Genomic DNA, 21,885 nt, shown 5'->3' with positions numbered 1-21,885 from the left:
GTCATGGGCAATAGGCCACTCAAATGATCAGTGTGTTTACGGTCAGCTTCCTTTTCCAGTAAAACATACACTCTTGAGTCTGATCCCCCAAGCTGTCCCCCCCCCCCCCCCCAATTTCTGGGCAGTGTGCAAATACTGTCATGATCTTGATCATCATCACGCTGAATCATCAGTGTGGAGGCTGAATACATCATAACGTATTCTGCAAATGATGGATGGCCATTAGATGTTTGCTTGGCAGTGAGGATGTTTGAATGTTTCAAACAAACAGCAATAAATTGTTTCTTCTGGCAGAAAGCGTTATTAATTTCTTCCAAATACCTTTTTTTTCTGGGTTTTCACATATATTTGATAGAACAGTAGAGAGTATTGACAGGTAAGTTTGAGGAGCAGACAGAGGGGAAGGATCGGCATAGGTCTTCGAGGCGAGAATTGCACTAAACATCGTAGTGCATGGTATCGATGCACTTTCCACTGCATCAGGGGTTTCCAAACTTTTTGGCTTGCAACCCCAAAAATAACAATTCCAGTGACTCGCAACCCCCACTATCCTAGTAGGTGGTTATAAACATACAAACATTGCACACAACAGTGCACACACACCAATATAGGAACTATATAAACAAGTTTTTTTGACAATACAAAAAAGTGCATAAATTCATTCATTCATTCATTTTCTTTTCTGCTTAGTCCTTTTATTAATCTGAAGTAGCCAAAGCGTGATGAACCGCCAAATTATCCAGCATACATTTTAGCTTCCAGCCGCAACCCATCACTGGGAATTAGTGCATAAGTCTAAGAACCAAATTTTTATAGTCATTATTAATTTGTTTTATTTAATATTAATCTCAATAGATGAGAATGGTGAGCACAAGGTTTATTGCACAAGACTATTCTTGGTTTAATTTTAGAGATCACCACTTGGAGAATGTTCTATATGTTTAGTTGTGGCCTTTAACTAACACTACTGCTGTGCCATTAATCTAGCATAATAACTCCAGGGGTCCTAATCCAATGGAAAAAAAAATATTAAAAGGCTTGAGGCTTTTTTTTTTAATTTGCATTTTTTATTTATTCTCTGTAACTATTAAATGTAATTTTATAGCTAAAATATGGTAATTCTAATAATTTAGTAACATATGTGATATTTTTGGAAATCACCAAGTGACCCCCCCATTGTCTCGTAAGCCCCACTTTGGGAACCACTGCACTACACCATTGCCACAGATTCAAACCCTAGGTTTATGTATTGACAAATCTGACAAGTATTTTTTTGCAATGATGTCATTATATTGTTCATCTGAAAACCTGAAGTTATTCTTAATGATATCCGAGGGACAGTGGCCCAGTAGCCTCACAGCAAGAAAGTCGCTGGGTCGCTGGTTCGAGCCTCGGCTGGGTCAGTTGGCATTTCTGTGTGGAGTTTGCATGTTCTCCCTGTGTTTGTGTGGGTTTCCTCCAGGTGTTCCGGTTTCCCCCACAGTCCAAAGTCATGCGGTAAAGGTGAATTGGGTAGGCTAAATTGTCTGTAGTGTATGAGTGTGTGTATGAATGAGTGTGTGTGGATGTTTCCCAGAGATGGGTTGCGGCTGGAAGGGCATCCGCTGCATAAAAACATTCTGGATAAGTTGGCAGTTCATTCCGCTGTGGCAACCCCGGATTAATTAAGGGACTAAGCCGAAAAAAGAAAATGAATGAATAAATGAACACTACATAAAGCTAAGGTATAGAGCCAGATCAGTCTCAAAAATAATCAATTTACAAAATAAAATTCATACATGCACAACATAATTCACATTTATAAAATCCAATTCGTGAGTTCAAAACACGAATCAAAAATACACAAATCTAATTCGTTTGGCGAAAACATTTTTGATTTTTACTTTTGAATTCATGAGTTTTGTGTTTACAAATATACAAATTGGATTGTGTAAATGTGAATTGTGCTGAACGTGTATGAGTTTTAGTTTGTAAATGTATTAATTCTGAGACTGATCTGCCTTCACACCATTTAAATTGTGACATTTGCCTGTGACTCTAGGCACATCAATCTTGACTGATGACATCTCTGTCATCAAACATGACGTGTGACGCATTTAAGCCCTTGTACATTTTGAAATGAGATATTTATGGACACATACGCAAACCCTCAGGTCCACACTCAGGGTATCTGTCTGATCATTACGTGCCTAGACTATTAAACTGACATTTACTAATGGCACACTAATATAATTGGCCCTTTGCCTTGAGCAGTGCATTCCAGCCAGGTTTCTGTGTTTAGTCTTTCTGGAACTGTGTTTGCCTGTTGTTCTGGATACTCTCATCCTCTGTGATATATAAAGAATTCCCAACTAGCTCCACCCATCCAGACGAAAACTCCATAGACCTTGGCAAACCTGCTCTGAAAGAGTTTTGAGATGTCCATGAAAAAAACAGCCAGCTCAGGAGTGGCATTTTTAGGCTTCTCATGTTCTGAAGCATCCTAAATTCAGGAAGTGTATAGTCTGTTTACAGGAAGCTCGGCCCTGAGGTGGTCAACTTAGACACATTTGATGTATTGTATGTAACACCATCTTAATCCCTGGCTTGATCAATTTTTAATGCCCTGGTTTTAGCAATAAGGGAGGGTGTATTTACAACAGCCATGGAGCTATTAAATTATGCATGATCACCACTGATAAACATCAGTTTTTGTTTCATGAATGGGCCATCATCTCATTTCATGGTCTAAAACAGCAGGATATTTCAAGTAGTTTCAAGAAAAATATCACTCATATTAACTAAGCCAATTAAGCATCCTCAGAGCAAGTAAAGCAGACCCTTCCAATGCAGATAGAACTCGAAATATTTTAATATGTAGATATGAGTACTACTACCCTGTGAATTTGTCTCATGAGCCTGCTCTTAAAGCTTCCTATTAGATGCTGTTTCTGTAGTGAAACTGCTCTCTAGGCCGCCAGTTAATGAATCCTGTTGGTAAGGGTAACTGGATAATGGAAACTTAGAAAAAATAGAGGAATCAATAAATGGCACAAAGCAGGATATTGAATAATTGAGTCGCTCAATCATGTTATAAAGGCCTCGGTACAAAAGACTGAATGGGTATTTGATTTCAAAGGGTCCATTATGGCTGTGTTAGGAAGTGAGCAGTGCTCATCCCTCACCCATTCATGCAACAAACACCAAATATGCTTATGAAGAAGTAAACAATTCCTCTGACTAAACACAGGCTTGTGAAATGTTAGTGGTGATTGTTTACGTAGATATTTAATAGATATTAAATAATAATTGCTCAAAAATGTGTCTCTACCAACATTGTTGCAAAGTGTACCTACGCATACAACTCACCGGATATTTCAGTTGAAATGATGAATACTAGTGTTAGTAAAGCAACATTGATTCTTTTCACACAAACTATGATAATAGGACAGATTTTGAATCAATGAAGACTGGTACAACACTTTAGAATCACCTCAAAATGTTTTGTGCAGATGCATTTTAACATGTTCAGAACATATCGGAATAGATTCAATTAAATTAAATTCATATTTATTTCTTTAGCACTTTTACAATGTAGATTGTGTCAAAGCAGCTTAACAAAAATTGTAGTAAAGTCCAGATTTTAGAGTTAAAGTTCAGTTTAGTTCAGTTTAGTGTCGTTTAAATTTCATTGCTGTAAGTTCAAACACTGAAGAGCAAATCCATCGATGTGCAGCTTCATAAGCAAGCCAGTGGCGAGGAACAAACCTTTTTTCTCATTACCTAATTGATGAAGTGAAAGAAAAAAAAAACCTTGAGAGAAACCAGGCTCTGATGAGCGTGACCATTTCGCCTCTGGCCAAACTTCCTGTGTGGAGCTGCAGTCTAGGTGCCCTGCCAGAGAACGCTGAATGTCCATCATGGAGAACTGTAGGTGTGAGTAGGTCACCGGCGGGTGGTCAGGCTGACCCACAGGATCAATACAGGGACTCGTCTGTCACTGTGGTCTTTCAGGATTCAGTCTCATGCACTCCATTCCTTCATAACCACCACAGCATCAGCTCAGAATACGGCCTGGTCCAGGATTATGGACACCTTGGCATCATTTCTCCACAAGTCTTGGATCGCGTCAATGGTGCTGCATAATCCTTGAGGAAAATGATGAGTATCCCTAGGTGGAAATAGAGAATAAAGAAAATAGTGTAGTTGCTGTTTATTATGTATTTAAATGAGATGCAAAAACGAAGTGTTATAAATGGAAATAGAAGTTATATATAGACAAACATAGAAACAAACATGTTAGTGTTTCTAACAAAATGTCTGGTGCAAAAGACAGGAGGAGTGTGTCCAATATTTGACTCTTCAAATGTAGTAATCGTGATTGGTTAATCACCTGATACAGCATTGTTTTGTATTGTTTTGTGTTACATTTATGCATTTAGCAGATGTTCAATGCATGCATGCATTTACATGATGCTTTTATCCAAAGTGACTTACACCTATGAACACACCAGGGAAGCAGTTGGGGGTTCAGTGCCTTACTCAAGGAAATCACCTCATCTGTGGTATTGAGATGGATTTTCCCACCAAAAATGTCTGCTAGTACCGAGACTCGAACCTGCAACCTTTGGATCACAAATCCAACTCTCTAATCATTATGCCACGGCTGTCATGTGTTAAGTATTTTAATACAAATCCCATGAAACTATTCAATCAAAAGAGCTCATAGCAGTATAAAAACAAGATAAATATGTACGAGTTTAATGACACATTCTTTCTTTAATGATAATGAGTAGTTTTAAGGTAAGATTTATAGTGGGTGGTAGGCTATGTTATTTTCAAGTAGAATTAAGTATTAACCTTTTAGCACCAGTGATAGGGCATTTGATTTCTTAACTACCTCAATGCATGTCAAACCCATCAGATTAAGTCCCCTAAGCCTGGACCGTGACTCCAACGTAACCCCTCTGGTTCTTCTCACACCTCTCAAGCATGATTCAAACCAATGTCTCCAAACATAGGACCTGGTTGCACTAACAAGTATGTGTCGCTAGCATGCCTGCTGGGGTTAGGGGAGTAAGGTTTACTTGCACAGTTCTTATTAATGAAGGTTGATTAAATGTAGCCTCCTAAACCTCACTCCCACCTGGGCCATGGCACTAATTTAACTCCTCTGTTTCTACTCGCAACACCTAAAGCTTGATTCAAAGTGGCATCTCTAGCTTGAGTGATATGTGCACTAACAAGGATGCTAAATATCGCAGATACTAGTGTTGGTTGCTAGCTTGCCTCATCAGAGTACCTTTACCTTAACTAGGAGTGCCTTTGAACATGAGGAAAAATGAATGATGAGAAGGGATTGGTGCTCGGTAAATGTAATTGTGCTATGACTTGAATGACCTTGTTTCCTCAAGGTTTGTTTACATGCTTGCTTTTGGAAGATAGTCACTTGTTCCACCATCTCTATGACATCATTGCATAAACTGACAAGCTATCATAACAGACCAAAATATTGTGTACTCTGAACCCAGTCAGCAGGAGGAACCCAAGTTAGGCTCCACTGCTGCTGGGAATGAAACCAGCGAGGCGTAGTCTCACGAAACTCCAAAATTCCCCTTCTGACTTTACAGTGACGTTCAGCCTCTGCTATTTGACCAGCCATTGTGTGTGTCTGCTTTCTGACAGCATACTGAAAATATTTCTATCCTGTTCAGTTTTTTTTTTGCTCTTTCTTTCCTACTTTTTCCGCCTTGGGGGAGGGATTGAGTTGCCAATCTCAGTGGTTTGGAACCCGAGAGGTGCAGGTAACTCCAATGTGATGTAGAGCCAAGACCTTCAATCTCTGGTTTAGACTTCAAAAAAAGGACTGAGCTATTGTGTCTATCGCTTTCCCTTCCAACCAGGCAACCCTCCCGTCCGTGCTCCCGAAAGATGACACCAAATGCTCCTCCTTTTTAAATCCCAGCTGCATGCGACTGACATAAGAGGTATTGAGAGAAAGGGCTGATAAAGAGAGGCTTAGATAGTGCAATGCATCAACACTATGCAGCCAGAGATAGTTTGAGAGAAATGGTCGGCTAGACAAAGCAAGGAGAATATGAATTCTTGGGGGATTCTTTATTGATTTGTTTGTGAAGTCAAATTCGAAAGCTCGGATTGTAAGCGAAGAAATATGATTCATGCATCTGACAGTTTTTTGCCTCCATCAGCTGCACCCGACAGATGAGGGCGAATGTTGGCGAGCTTCATTAGGGCGAGCAGACGGTTCAGAACCGCGCGTCGGCTGTCAGCGTTTAACACCTCGCCCAGATGAGCACAGTCAGCCCGTCTGCTTGCTCACACTGTGTTGCTGTAAGAAGCGCTCTGGTGAGAGTAGTCTGAATGTTCTCCCCATTCTACTGCATCTGTCAGCATATCGCTGCCTGCTTAGGGATTTCACCTCATGCAAATGAGGAGCACGTCCATGGCATGACTCATAGTCTCCACTTACACCCCACACCCAAACATACACAAATAAACCTCCGCTGAAAGCCCTGACTCGCAACTTTAACCACTTATGTAAACACTAGTGCTTTAATGATGCCATGCTTTGCTAGTTACAGTTAAACTTTGGGGAAAGGATTTTACCAATTCAGGTTTCCACTGAGATTTCTTATTCTTATAAATGATTCTGGTTATGAGTGATAGATTAAGTAGTCATAATAATAGGTTAAAAAGTTAGGCTTTTATATTAAGACCTTTACATTTCTGTATTCTAAAGAACACAGCCATTTGACTTCATTAGTAGGGAAGGGGACCGAAACTCTTTACTCTATTGGTATTGGTGCTACATTATAAAAGATCGTATTGAAGTATCATTAAGCTATGCATTAACGGTTCTGCTATCGGTACTAGAAAATTATTGTTCAGCTAAGCATAATTAAACTGACCAACCTTTTCTAATTTGCGATACTTGATATTCTTCTGCACAGTTGGCAATCTCACATGAGAAATGCTTGTGACTCAGGCTTAAGCAGGTCGCACACCAGAAGCACCGCTCGGCGGCGCGCCGCACAGCGCCATGCATCGCCATGCATTTTAGAATTCTAAACATAGGTTTCTATCAGGATACACACACCGGCGCCACAAGTCGGCGGCTGTCGGCGGCGCCCGACCACGGCTCAGGACGCAGTACATTTTTCAGCTGCGCCACAGAGCGCCATCTGATTAGTTTCATGTTAAATATCATTCGAATGTGCGCGTCTGGTGTGCGATACTTTAAACTGTCATGTGCGCGCCGTGTTGTGGCGCCGAGCGGCGCTTCTGGTGTGCGACCTGCTTTACACACTGCTCATAAGCTTGCAAAGTAAACAAAACGGCTTTATTTTCTAGAGTGGACATCGACAATGCATGCTTCAACAAATGCAGCAAGTTGTTTTCTTGTATAAGCGGAAACTTAAGCAATTTGGCTTAGTGAAAGTATCTTTCAAAAGTACATTAATTGCAGAAAGACAAATAACAAGTTTTTGACTGCCTAACAGTAACGTTACATCATCCACATAGTTATATCAGCAGTCAATCACCTGAAATAGTTTAAAATTAATAGTTAAATAAACCCACATTCGGTTACCCTGAAAACAGTATTGTTTTCTGCAGTTGCCTAAATAAATCTTAAACATTAAAAATGCTTTTACATCAGCTGTATTTAAAAATAAAGCCTAATAATAAACTACGGTTATTAAGAAATTATTAAAAAACAACTTATTTTTACATTGCAAGATGCTCCAATACTGTATAAAAGCACAGTTTACTCCCAAAACACCGTTAATTCATTTATGTGAATGCGTTAATGAAAAATCATAAACATTATCTCATTTAACTGCATTTTGCAACTCAAACGGGGTATTTTCAAGGGTGCTCTACAAGGATGCTCTGTTTGCACAATAAACCAAGACTTCTCTCAGAAAATTTAAACAAGTTGATTTTCATTCAGATGAAAGGTTAAAAACCAATTCTTTTACAGAAATATTTATTTGTTTTACAATTACTGGTTTACATTAAAACCGTAATAATAAAATAAAGTGTTGTTAATTCTGTTCAATTTGTTTTTGTTTTGTCATCAAAAGAAAAAACACTGCAAAAAATATCGATAAGAGAACCATTAAAGTATTGAACCGATAAGTGGTATTGATAAAAGTAGTAATACCGTTAAAACCTTGACGATGCCCATTCCTACTCATTAAATTAAATAGATAACTAATTAGAATAAAAAGATAGATTAAAATCTGTGCATATTACAATTTTGATGTAATTTTAATCATGTGTGCATCTCCTGTTCCAGGTTTACACTTGCTCTAGAAACTGCTTTATTGTTGGTCAAACATTCTTGTTAGCCAGCCAAATTTTAACAGAAAGAAATTCTGAAGTGGTTCAAGAACAATCTCAAATGTTGATCCAGAACATGTTTTATTTAGCATGTTTTGGGTTTACCATGCATTTGTAGTGATTTCCACGAGCTGATGGCTGAAGCGTAACAAGTCCCGACTCATACCGCATTAACTAATAATGGCTCCATCAGATCGTTAATCCAAACGGATTTACCAAATGGATGGGGTTTAATTCATTTACATAGGATGCTGATTATTTCTCAGCCCAAAAAAGAATTCATCAGCCTTGGGTCAACACAATAATCCAGACAAAACGTCTCCATAAACGCATCCCAGTTGCTCTTTATCATTCTCACTTTAAACAAAACATCACCGATATGATTCTCCTCCTTTCTTTGTTTCCTTTCATGCATGATCCTCCACTAGTCATATCACTTCCCTGCTGGAGTCTGTATTGGTTTTCTTTCAATATCAAAATGCCATATCTCTATAACAACCTACCCAGCACCCTCTTGTTTGATTTACTACCTGCCTTTTTGTGTTTACAAAACACTTGGAAATCCCCCTCCGTAACTGCCGGGTGTCAGGGTGTTTTCTCAACGATGAGGTTTAAAGTTTTAATCAAAAGCTAATCATGTTTGCTTTCCAGCATTTACGGTGCCTGATGCATCATACCAGGCTTTCTCTCAAGACTTGACCCTTAAATCACCTGCTGGTTTTTCCGTACCATCATAGATGACGTTTGATCGATGTTCTAGTCCACTGGCGTCTATGAATAGCCTACTATGCACCGTTTGAATTTCTGTAAAGCGTAAGACATTACATTGAAGAAATGTAGTAAAGGAGGCAGCTGAGCTCTCCCTCCTATAGAATCATGTGTTATGATTGGCAACTGGCAACAGACAAACGCTGTAAGTTAAAGAAGGAAATGACCCGCTGTTGAGATTTGGGTGGGTGTATGAGGAGGAAGCGATGGAGTGGGCGAGGTAAGGGGTGCACCTGTCGCATGTTGGCACGTTTGGTGCCCATCCTAATCAGTGGTTTGTTTGCATGTCCCTCAACACCCACTACCCCACATGTTTTTCAGCTGAACGTAGAAGCACAATGACTTTGTCGGTTTAACGTTTTAGCTCTAAGTGTAAGAGGTTTTGTAATGGAATGAAAGTCTGTGGTGGTGCCCAGTGTTTTTTCTACATCATTTGATTATGTCTAAGTTAACTCAATCCTTTGAGTTTCTTTTCATTAGACTAAAGGCTGTTTGCAGTGATGAAGCAAGAACTTGTGTGGGTTGCCTTAAAAAAAACGTCATTAAAACAATCACACAATTCCAATGGCATTTGGAATGTGTAAAACATCTCTGTTGTAGTTAGCATTGAGGGGTTAAGCCAGAATGCCTCTCTGTGTGGAGTTTGCATGTTTTCCGGTTTCCCCCATAATCAAAAGACATGCTGTATGGGTGTTTGGTTTATTTATGTAGTTGAAAGTGTTTTCCAGCATTTTTAGCGCTGGATTGCTGCAGGAAGGGCATCTGCCAGTGAAACATGTTCCAGAGTAGTTGGTGGTTCATTCCGCTGTGGAGACACTGATTAAGTGTAAGTGAAATAGCATTGAGATAAACAGCTTACACTGTTAAGTCAAACCAATCTAATCTTACGTTGTTTAGCTTGGCAAATTTGCATGACAAGAATAAACAGCAGTTTTCTCCATCATGCGAAAATCCCAATCGCATGAACGCCTCCTGAAATAATTGGATTTCATTCGTGAAATGTTACACAGCAACAGTAAATACAAATGCATGGTTAGTTTGTAGAACAGTGTAAATAACTTTTTCATCCCTTTACCTGCCTGCTCTACCAAATAGTTGACCATATTTTGACTGTTTTAAATAATGAATGTTAACGTCATTTAAAGAATGACTTTTAAATAATGGTTTACACACAGCATTGTTGGTTTACAAGAAAATCAAACATAATCCTGTTGCACTATTACACTTGATTTTGGTAAAAACAAAACAAGAAAACTTGTTAAATGAGAATCTGAAATATTTTATGGCATACTTCAAAACAATAAAGATGATTTAGTCTTTATAAATGTTTTATTTTGATTATGTTTTAAATAAATTAGTCTTACACTTCATATTTTCTGATTTTTCATAGTATATGTATTAATTCTGGTACGTTTACCATTATCCAACATCAACCTCTACCAAATGATTGATATTTAAGAAATTGTGGGATGTGTTAAAAAATGGATTCAGTGTGTTAACTAGCGACATTAGAAGTTAAGAATTGCAATCCAAAACATTTTGTGTTGGTGGGTCAGTTAAAAGGGTAAGGAAGCTTTTGTGCAGCAGAAGGATTCTTCATACAACAACATGGTGTCCTCCTTCTTGGTAAATGAGTAGCCTATGATCAGGCATGAGGAACATTTATTTGTACATCATTAAATAACCATTTATTACAATGGATTGTGTTATATTTTGTCCGTACAATATACAACTACTTAACTTTAATTCTAAAACTGAGAATATTCATACTGCTTTTCTTTAATTATTTTTTAGGGGTTTTCACCTTTATAGGGATAGGACAGTGAAGATTTTACAGACAGGAAAGTGTGGGAAGCAGAGATAGGGGAAGGATCGGCAAAGGATTTCGAGCCAGGAATCGAACTTGGGTCGCCATGAGCACCTTGGTGCAATCTGTTGACGCACTAACCACTAGGCTATTTGCACTGACTATTCTTACTATTTTTACTGCAGCATATTATTGGACAATCTGAGATATTATATGTAACTATTTATATGTCTGCCAAATTGCATATTAAGGCTCAATGTGGGGTTTTGCACAAACCACAAGTTTTAATTCACACATGTGCTTTAATACATGTTATATGTAAATGAGGGCGAGGCAGTGGCGCAGTAGGTAGTGCTGTCGCCTCACAGCAAAAAAATCGCTGGTTCGAACCTCGGTTCAGTTGGCGTTTCTGTGTGGAGTTTGCATGTTCTCCCTGCCTTCACGTGGGTTTCCTCCGGATGCTCCGGTTTCCCCCAAAGACATGCAGTACAGGTGAATTGGGTAGGCTAAATTGTCCAATGTGTGTGTGGATGTTTCCCAGAGATGGGTTGCGGCTGAAAGGGCATCTGCTGTATAAAAACTTGCTGGATAAGGTGGCGGTTCATTCCGCTGTGGCGACCCCGGATTAATAAAGGGACTAAGCCGACAAGAAAATGAATATGTAAATGAATGTGGCACATGCCTGAGTCATTCTATTAAGTAAAACGGTCATGGTTTTAGTTATTTGAGTAATTTCAGAAACATGATAATTAGTGTCAGCTCATAATGTGCATGTCTTTATTTTCGATGAGTATAAGTGTTCTCATTGAATTCTTCTAAACAACTAATTGCGTTCACATTCCCTTTATTTTCGCTACATTCTCAGCTTGATAGTAAAATTGAGCTGTTTATACTGCAGTGCTTTATCAGGCCTGAAATGAACCTGTTCTAGAAGTTTACCAGTGGAAATGGCTCAGCTGACGTCTGTACTGTTGACAGATTTTCTTGGTGTGTCATATTTACCCCTATGTCTGACTATCTTCTCATAAAAGACTTTTCTCTTTTTTCTCTCATAAGGCATGCATGAGAGTGGGTGAATTAGCAGGCCTTAGATATGAGAACAGCCTGGGAAAATGAAGATCACTCAGTTCACACAAGAGAGGTTGTTTATGATTGGAGAATGCCAGAAAACACCGCATAGCTAAATAAAGCAAGTGAAAAGGCCCTTCTGAGGCATCGCAGATGACTTGCCATTGCTTGATGATGCTACATGAAGTTTTATCTGGGAAAAAAATGATTGAAAAATGAAGCACAATGACTGTGTGACTAATGGAATAAAAGTCATATATACATCATAAATGCATCTTTTAGAACTGTATTTTTGTTAAAATATATAATGCATGATATTTTGGTGCATTACTTGCTACAATAACTGCATCATTTTTGTTAAAGGTGCAGTAGGTGATCTTTTTAGAATGCTAACATTAGCTGAATAGCTTTAAAAATTTACGTTCCTCCCCTGCTGTCCAATACCACGCCTTCTTAAGACATAAATGCGCAAACACGCACTGAACAGGACGATCTGATGATGATAGACAACCTTATATAAAGGTGCTTTCACACCTGCCTTATTTAGTTCAATTGAATCGCACTAGAGTTCGTTTTCCCTTTTGGTGTGGTTCGTTTGGGCAGCAATGCAGCAATTGTACTCGAGTGCGCACCAAATGCGGACCAAATAAGCGTACCGAGACCTGCTTGAAGAGGTGGTCTTGAAATGATGCGCTGTGTATTATGGGATATGAAGGAAAAATATTTGTTGACAGCACTTTACCAACAGAGAGAGGGGGGAAACATTACCTGATGCATCATTGGTAATATTATCGCAAGATGACCCTGTCGCAGTTTAGCTAAATTAATTCACACCTCCTCCTAAAATGACGAGCGATGCATTAAAACACTGTTTTCCAGTCGCGGCCGCGCTTCATTCTCGAAATGTATAGTTTGTCTAAAGCAGGGATACAATCAGTTAGCTCAGTCGTCCCTTCATAGTAAAAAGCTACATTTTGTGTCTGCCGGATTTGTTTACCTGAGGGAGTTCATTGGCATTTTCCCGCACGTGAATTCTGACCAATCGATAAGCAGTTTAGGAAATATGTTCAACAACATCTGGCCAATGTGAGATGTGGATTTTGTCAGATGACTGCATTTTGGTTCGATTCAACTGGTTCGGACCAAAGCCAGCAATGTGGTGTGAAAACGACCCAAAGACGGCAGAAAATGCAACAATGTATTATTTATTGCCCTTGGTCCGGACCAAATGAAGCGAACTACAAAAGTGAAAGCACCCTAACACTAGATCATGTCATTCATCAGTTAGAAAACTCTATAGAGACACGCACTTTGTCCTGTGTAGTTGTTGACAGGCCAGTGGCTGCAGAAACTCTTATTTCCCCAAAACTGGGGTAAAGTTAGTTTTATGTTTGCACATTCAGACTTTCACCTCTATAATATAATTTCAGAAAAGTATTGTTTGCAAATTCTAAATCGTGAAATCGTATAATCATCCAATGAATATAAAATACAACATTGTTCACAGTCAATAAAATAGTGCTAGTGTTGTTTTGAAGTCATACCTACATGCTATTTCAGACCCAATATTCAAAGTAACATTAGAGTTTAAGCAAGTCACAGGCTGCCACTGTTCAAAAGTGAATAAATTTGCGAATATAAATCAAACTTGACTTCAGTAAAGCTGGTTAGGCGGAAGAGCACTATTTACTAATGTTTCATATTTAACTAAATAAAAGTCAGATCAGAAAAAAAGGTGTGCTAAAAACAGAAATATCCTGTCATTGTTTTACATTACACTTGCGTTACCAAGACGAGTGACTTTTCATTTTCAATTGTGCTCGCTGATCCTCATACATCGCTCGTTTCCATCTCCTTTTCACTTGAACAACTAAATGAATGGTTAGGTCTATTTAACTGACTATATTATCGATGCTGTAAAAGGTACTACATGAACTTGTAAATAGCCAATCTTCTGTTGAACGTTTTCAGTGGCTGAAAAAACCTCCATGCAAATAAACTCATTCATAAAAAGGACACAATCTACATAAGCTTTGTGTGGCTAAAATAGTTTTAAAACATACCTGTCTAAAAGTTGTACTTCAGCCATGGTGTCATCCTTCAGTTGTTTTGAACTGCACAACGTCATTTCTACCAAAAAAGACTTTAGGATGCAGATAAACGTTTGAACATTTATTGTGAATTGTTTGCATGAATGACAGTTCATTACGGTCCTTTCATAAAAAGTTCTTTGGCGTAAGCCCCGTCTATAGTGCAGAACTCTGGATGAGCTGGCAGATCCTGCCTGAAGATGAAGGCAGTGCGAAGCCAGGAGACGAGGCAGACCTGGTGGTGGTGGTGATGGGGAGGATGGAGGGAAACTTCCGCAACGTCATCTGAATACAGCGAAACAGATTGTTTAGATGGGCTTATATACATGGCTTGCTTGGTTGGTTTAGGCTGACGAGATAATTATTATGAATGACGTGACATCTCAGTCTTCATGGTAGAACTATCGCTAAAGCTTTCATTTCCCTCCAGCGTGTTAAAGTAATTCTAATATTGATTCAGGATTTTAAAAAGTTTTGATTCTGCATTTTTGTCAATAGCCCTATCAAAAACAGTCTTTCTTTTCATGGATACAAGGCCACGTTGGTCTTTTCGAAAAAAAGTTGAGGTTGATGCAGAGTTTGCAGAGTCTTTATTTGTCAGCTATATGTGGCCATGCTTCACATGCACTTGCCAATGATGGATATGTCTGCATGAAGAGGATGTGCAGAAATACAAATTAAATTTTGTTCACATTGTTTGTTATCTGTTGTAATTGAGTTATTTGTCAGCCTGATGATTTTGAATTGGATGAACAGTTTTTTTAGCCTTACCCAGAAAATAAAAAATCTTTTACGTTAATCATTACTATTGGAATGCAGTGTTTCCTCTAAGATTTTTTCCAGCTGTGGCGGCAGGCCCTTTACACAGATCTTCCAACTACCTATGGCGTTATTTCATTGACAAGTTTCGTGAGCGCAGTATTACAAGTCGAGATCGCATTTATGTAAAACAAGCATGCAAATCTTGCTTGCGTGCCGATTTTCTCTGTGCACAAAACTTCTTGCACACCCTCAAATATACACTGCTCAAGTGCAATTTCTTGTGCGCTCTCAAATAAACGCGGTTGAAGTGCAATTTAGTGTGTTTATGTAACAAGTATATCTTCAACATTGTTTAGATTTGCTGAGAATATTTAGGAATGTCTCTAATAGACCTACAGAGCGGCATTAACGCGTCCTAAAGTAAAGTGAAATGGCTATTAACTCCAGCAAGATAAAGTGATTATATGCAGAGCCATAGACGTTTATCTATAAAGCATAACTAACGAAACTATGTTCATCTTAACTGAAAGCTCTGTTCTGTTTGCTGGCCACACGCATCATGCACCTGTCCGTCAGTCAGTCAGCATGTAACCTTAAAGGGTTAAACAAATAACTCACATCACTACTACGGTTACAGAAAAGTTTGATCCGTTATAATTCACTTACTTTTTAATCTGTTTTGTTGCAATTTATAACCCCCATTGAAAAAAAAAAAACAAAAAAAAAAAACGACTGAATGTTTTGAATGAGAACCATGGAATGTAAAGAGGCTTTTAACCAGCACAAAAATAATAATAATAAAATAAAAACTGCACCTTTAAATTCATTTTGTCAAGTCAAAGTCATAATAATAATAATTATAATAATAATAATAATAATTAAAATAATATAATGAGATTATATATTTTAGTATTTTAATGTACTTATTAATTAAAGTTTTTTGCATTTTCAACAAAAATGTCTATATTATAAGTGTTTTAAAAAAAAACTTTTATTTTTAGAAAAACTATATTACTAAGATATTGCACAAGAAATGATTTTTCTGTAAAACTATTATCTGTATTTTGCAGAGCCTTTCTAAGACCTTTCTTTTGTTGTAATGCCAGCCTATTAAATTAAGTATAGCACTGTTCCACTTCAACAGAACAGAGTCCACCAATTTTCCTTCCAATCTGAGCTAAAAAGAGATATGGTCTGTCTAATTAGTTACAATGGACTGTTTCTAGACAGTAATAAGCAGTCATTAGGAGAACAGAGAGTAGGTGAGCATCACCACTCGACACAGTTGGGTTGGACCAGCACTGACTGCAGGGGCCCTTGTGGTCCTTTTCAGCGGTCGAGTCCTCGGGGTGCCACATCACACAGACAGAATCAGACAGAGAATTAGGGAACGCAGAACCACTAGTGTACGTGTGTGTAGACCAGAGGCTTCACTTTGATGTGGAAGCCATGGGGCCTGTGATCTGAATCCCAGCGTACCTCACTCTTCATAAACCCCCGCTGGCCTTGAAGAGCACTGGGAAAAAAGAGGAAATGTTTTGTCCTGGATAAGCAGTTTGAAAAGGATAGAGCGTATTCACTTGTGTTTTGTAGCAACGTAACAGGATTTCAGCAACATGTGGAAATCATCTACACTGAGAGGAACTAGCAACTCCATTTTCCCCTAACAAATGCAAAATATAGATCTGCAGTGCTTACTGAACATCAATAAAGGAAGCATGTTTACTGCTCATGGCAAATGCATTCATGAACAGCACCTAACTGGAATATCAATGTAGAGAATAACAGATGTGCTGTTCAGCCAGACTCCAGCAAGCAATTTTGTATTTAATAGACGTCTATTAGACATCTAAACATAGACTGCTTGGCTAAAACAAGGCTAAACTTGGTCTCAATGAAAGTCTAATAGACATATATGAATAGCCCAAAACTAGACTAATCATCAAATAGACAGATTAGACAGACTTTATATGTGTAGTCAATATTAGACCAGTTAGACCAATATTAGATTTTCTCTGGCAGCCCAAATTTAGCCTTGTTTTAGCTAAGACGACTGTGTTTAGAGTAGACGTCTATTAGACATCTTTTCAAACAAAAAATGCTTGCCAGGAAATTTAATCTCAGGTTGTTTCTGATCTTTATGACTTCTGTGGAACACAAATATGGATTTTACATATTTTGAGTATTTTAACTTGTGTTAAAATAAAAGTTAAAGTTAACTTGAGTATTTTAACTTATTAAACACACTTAAAGTGGTCTTGTGTACCAGATTCCAAGACAGATTATAGCCATATTTTAGGTAAACATTACATTACACATTGTAAATTTCAATGGCACATCCATGAGAAAAGTAGAAATATCAAATCTATTTTATTTTATTTTGTTTTTTGAATCATTTTTTATCAGTTAATGAAATTCTATTTATTCTGTTTCATCTTGCTCCACTCCTGCTGCCCTTCCCCAACACATCACATAATTTTTTTTTAATAGTTTTATTTTGCACCAGGATATTTTAACTAAATTATAGGAACTAGCCATTAGACCAGTCCCCTAAGAACTAATTTCCCCCTCAGGCCATTTTCCTGTTTGCATTTGCAACATCCTCAGAACTCAGATGTGACATACAGCAGCAATCGGCAACATCAAGCAGTGCATTCAGCAAAATCAATAATTGGAGGATGGAGGACGCCACGATCAAAGCTGTGTTTTTGCGTGTTGTGGGTTTCGAGAGAACAGAAATAGAACGTGGCCATTAAAGTTATGCAATTGAAAGAGCAAAAAAGAAGGGTCAAGGGACTAAATTACACTGAAAAAAAGTGTTGCATGCAGAACTGTTGCAAACAATTTATTTGTGTTGAATTTAAACAATCAAATTAAGTTTAATAATGTTCAACTAAATTTATTTGTTTAAATTCAGCCCAAATAAATTGTTTATAACCACTTAGCGTAAAATAAATTAGTTAATCCAATGAATCATCTTTGATTATTTTTTTTTCAGTGTACCTACTATAATTTGCATGGCTACATGAAATTTACTCTTTCTTACGCTTTCTTAATACATGTATCGCTGTAATGTACTATACTGTAAGTGTGTTTCATATGGTGTGTGTTCCCTCAATCAATGTAAAAGTAAATTACAGGTAATTCCTTCATTTGGGAATTAGGACTTTTTAGACCCTATTCTGAAGTAGGAGTTAAATTAGTTCCCCTAAAGGCAGACAGTAGGCCATTAAGCATTGCCAGGCCATTGGTCAGCATCACTCCGGCCATTATCTGACATGTAGGCACCAGCAAATCCCTCCATGGTAAGTGGTAAGTACTGTGATAATGGTACTAAACGCTACTTTGTTTGCACTGTGTATGTGCACATCTCATCTTCCGATTTTCCTTTGTGGAATGAGAAAACACTTGCAGGTGTGGAAACATATGACTTCTCGCGCAGGAGCACAACACAAGCTCTTGTTTCAGTCTGCTGCTGTCTGTTTGGTGTGTTCATGCACAGTTATTTTGGTCCAAGTGGGACCAGACGCAGCAGACACAATGTGACAAAATTGGTTTTTGTTCGTGCTGGTTCTAGTTGTTTTTTTGTCCGTTTTGTTCATGCTGGTTTAGTCAGCTTGGCATGTCCCGGCCTTAAAAGGGAGTTTATAACTGAGTTCTAGTTGTGTCTGTAATTTTAGGAATTATAAACTCCTAATTCCTTCAGTGCTAAAAATTCCCAGGGGTACCGTCAAAGCAGTGGACTAGAGATGAAAAAGAAAAAATGTACACTTACATTTACATTTAGTCATTTAGCAGACGCTTTTATCTAAAGCGACTTACAAATGAGGACAAGGAAGCAATTTACACAACTAAGAGCAACAATGAATAAGTGCTATAGGCAAGTTTCAGGTCTGTAAAGTCTAAGAAGGGAAGTATTAGTAGTATTAGTATTTTATTTTATTTTTTTGGGTACAGTTAGTGTGATATTCAGAGAGGCAACTGCAGATTAGGAAGTGAAGTGGAGACTAAATAGTTGAGTTTTTAGTCGTTTCTTGTAAATAGCGAGTGACTCTGCTGTTCTGATGCAGTTAGGGAGTTCATTCCACCAACTGGGCAGATTGAGCGTGAGCGTTCGCGAAAGTGATTTCTTCCCTCTTTGGGATGGAACCACGAGGCGACGTTCATTCACAGAACGCAAGTTTCTGGAGGGCACATAGATCTGCAGAAGTGAGAGCAGATAAGAAGGAGCAAGGCCAGAAGTCACTTTGTAGGCAAACATCAGAGCTTTGAATTTGATGCGAGCAGCAACTGGCAGCCAGTGCAAACGGACTAGCAGCAGAGTGACATGTGCTCGTTTAGGTTCATTGAAGACCACTCGTACTGCTGCGTTCTGGAGCAGTTGAAGAGGCTTGATAGAGTTAGCTGGAAGCCCAGCTAGTAGAGAGTTGCAGTAATCCAGTTTGGAGAGAACAAGAGCTTGAACAAGGAGTTGAGCTGCATGTTCAGATAAGAAGAGTCAGATCTTTCTGATGTTATAGAGGTTGAATCTGCACGATCGAGCAGTTCTAGAAATGTGGTCAGAGAAGTTTAGTTGGTCATCAATTGTTACTCCAAGGCTTTTCACCATTTTAGATGCAGTAATGGTTGCCCCATCCAGTTCTCCAAATATTGGAGTATTATTATTTAATACTCCAATATTTCCAGTTCTCCAAATACACCAACTCAGTTCTACACCAGCTGAAATTTCTTTACTGGCGGTGCATGGTGGTGGCCTTGGCTGCCCCTCAGTGGATGATGGCCTGGATGGCTACAATTGCTACACGACCACCTATCCCCAGTTCAACACTTCATCAACCTCAACTGCCTCAATTACTTTGCTCGCTGAGCTTTAACTTTTAATATCTCTCAGTGGTGAGGCTTCATGTGTGCCTCATTCCCAGGTTTTGACACCAGTATAAAAAAAAGTTCATTGTTGAGGGATAAGAAAGACAAAAACCGTGCCTGTCCCTCTCCTAATTTTTTTTCACTCTTTTCATCCTTCTGGAGCTCCTCCACAGGACTCAACTCTAAGTTGGCGCATGGGTGACACTCATTAAAACTTACACCACTGGTTTTCCTTTGCTCCCACAGCTCTTAGCCTTGCACCAGTCATCACAATGAACCCTTACATCTTTTAAGAATCTCTTTTGTATTCCATAGAAGAAATGAAGTTATACATGTTTGAAATAAACATGAGGTTGTGAAAATACTAACATAAATTTCAGTTTTGGGTGAACAAATTCTAAACATTTTATATTGCATTGTTATTGCAAAGCATTTTCTTTCAAATGACCAAACTTATCTATATTTCATACTGACAATCATAGATTTATCAGTAAAAGTTTTTTTTTAATACTCGACTGGCTGTGTTTACTTTACTATTGTTCTATCAAATAATAAATAAAAAACAAAAAAATCAATATTCTCTTTTTGGTTGCATTAGATTTAACTAGATAGGATTTAAAAAGTGAATGATGAAACCCGCCTCAGGCACAGTATATGAAATAATTCGATAGCGAATATCTGGTGGAGAGAGAATATGTAAACTAGAGAGAGGGAGAAAGATGCTTGAAAGAGGGGGGGCATGAATAATGCTGTTAAATATAGGAGGCCTAGAGCCTGGAGACATAGCCTTGTCTCTTTCAGTGCAATGTCAGTTTAATGGAGAGCTTTACCCTTTTTTGGATGCATCAGATTTCAAGGTCAAGGTGCAATCTCGCTTTTTTTGCTTCACATTAATGCCAGTCTCTCTATATTTCTGCTTGCTTATAAACGTGCTTGTACTGTACATACCTTTTACAGATTAAATGAACAACAGAGGCACACAAATTATGTTTAATAGCAGGTTATATTATTGTTAAGTAAACGCTTAATTCTGTGCTCACTAATATGTTACGGCCGCAAACTAATTGTATTCAAGTGCATGTTTTGTAAATGAAAAAATCTTAATGTTTTCATCGCTTATTCATCTCCATATGTATGGCTTTTTTCATGTGGTGTGCTTGCTTGGTAGCTCAGCTACGGTATTGCACTTGACAAAAGATCTCAAAACATGTGGAAACAAGCTAAAATGGCAGAGTTGCTTCAGCAAATGTTGTTTTATCAACAAGTACAAAGACGTTTTTATCGCTCATTTATAGGCGAGAACTATCAACAAGGATGAATCTTTCAAGCATCTGTCTTTGTGCACTTTATGAAAAAGAGTACTTTGATGGTTTCACTGTGCGCAAACTATGGGTAAAATACTTTTGATGTCAAACTAGATACAGCATTAACCATTTGTATTTCATTTATGAACTTCCGTTATGCATATAACAAACATTGTGAGAATGCTACATTGATATTAAACATTTTTTATTGTACAGTTGAAGTCAGAATTATTAGCCCCCCTGAATTATTAGCGCCCCTGTTTATTTTTTCCCCAATTTCTGTTTAATAGAGGGAAGATTGTTTAAGCACATTTCTAAGCATTATAGTTTTAAAAACTTATTTCTAATAACTGATTTATTTTATCTTTGCCATGATGACTGTAGATAATATTTTACTTGATATTTTTCAAGACACTTCTATACAGCTTAAAGTGACATTTAAAGGCTTAATTAGGTTAATAAGGTGAACTAGGCAGGTTGGGGTAATTAGTCAAGTTATTGTATAATGATGGTTTGTTCTGTAGATTATCGAAAAAAAAATTAGCTTAAAGGGGCTAATAATTTTGTCCCGAAAATAGTTTTTAAAAAATTAATAACTGCTTTTATTCTAGCCAAAATAAAACAAAAAGCCTTTCTCCAGAAGAAAAAAATATTATCAGACATACTGTGAAAATTTTATTGCTCTGTTAAACATCATTTGGGAAATACTTAAGAAAGAAAATAAAAATCAAAAGGGGGCTGATAATTCTGACTTCAACTGTAGTTTTTTGTTGTTTTTGGAATGCATCACAGTATTTAGCACCAGACACTGGATATTTCACTATAGAACCAATTAAATCATTAAAAAAGGATAAAACTAAAAGCTTAGAAAGTGTAG

The 21,885-nt window shown here is 37.9% G+C and overlaps 1 protein-coding gene and 1 long non-coding RNA gene across 2 annotated transcripts in view; both read left to right on the top strand.

Moving 5' to 3' along the window:
* Window positions 1–21,885, top strand: part of bcl2a (BCL2 apoptosis regulator a) — a 91,418-nt gene that overhangs the window by 47,347 nt on the left and 22,186 nt on the right.
* On the top strand, window positions 7,810–15,623 carry LOC147838070 (uncharacterized). The gene is made up of 3 exons (XR_015525086.1): window positions 7,810–12,508; window positions 13,139–13,560; window positions 13,607–15,623. It is a non-coding gene; the product is annotated as an uncharacterized LOC147838070 (long non-coding RNA).

This window comes from Danio rerio, chromosome 24, assembly GCF_052040795.2.
Source record: "Danio rerio strain M-AB ecotype USA chromosome 24, GRCz13ab, whole genome shotgun sequence".
NCBI classification, from domain to species: domain Eukaryota; kingdom Metazoa; phylum Chordata; class Actinopteri; order Cypriniformes; family Danionidae; genus Danio; species Danio rerio.
The sequence above is the reverse complement of the archived record's forward strand: the minus strand, read 5'-3'. Positions and strand labels throughout refer to the sequence as shown.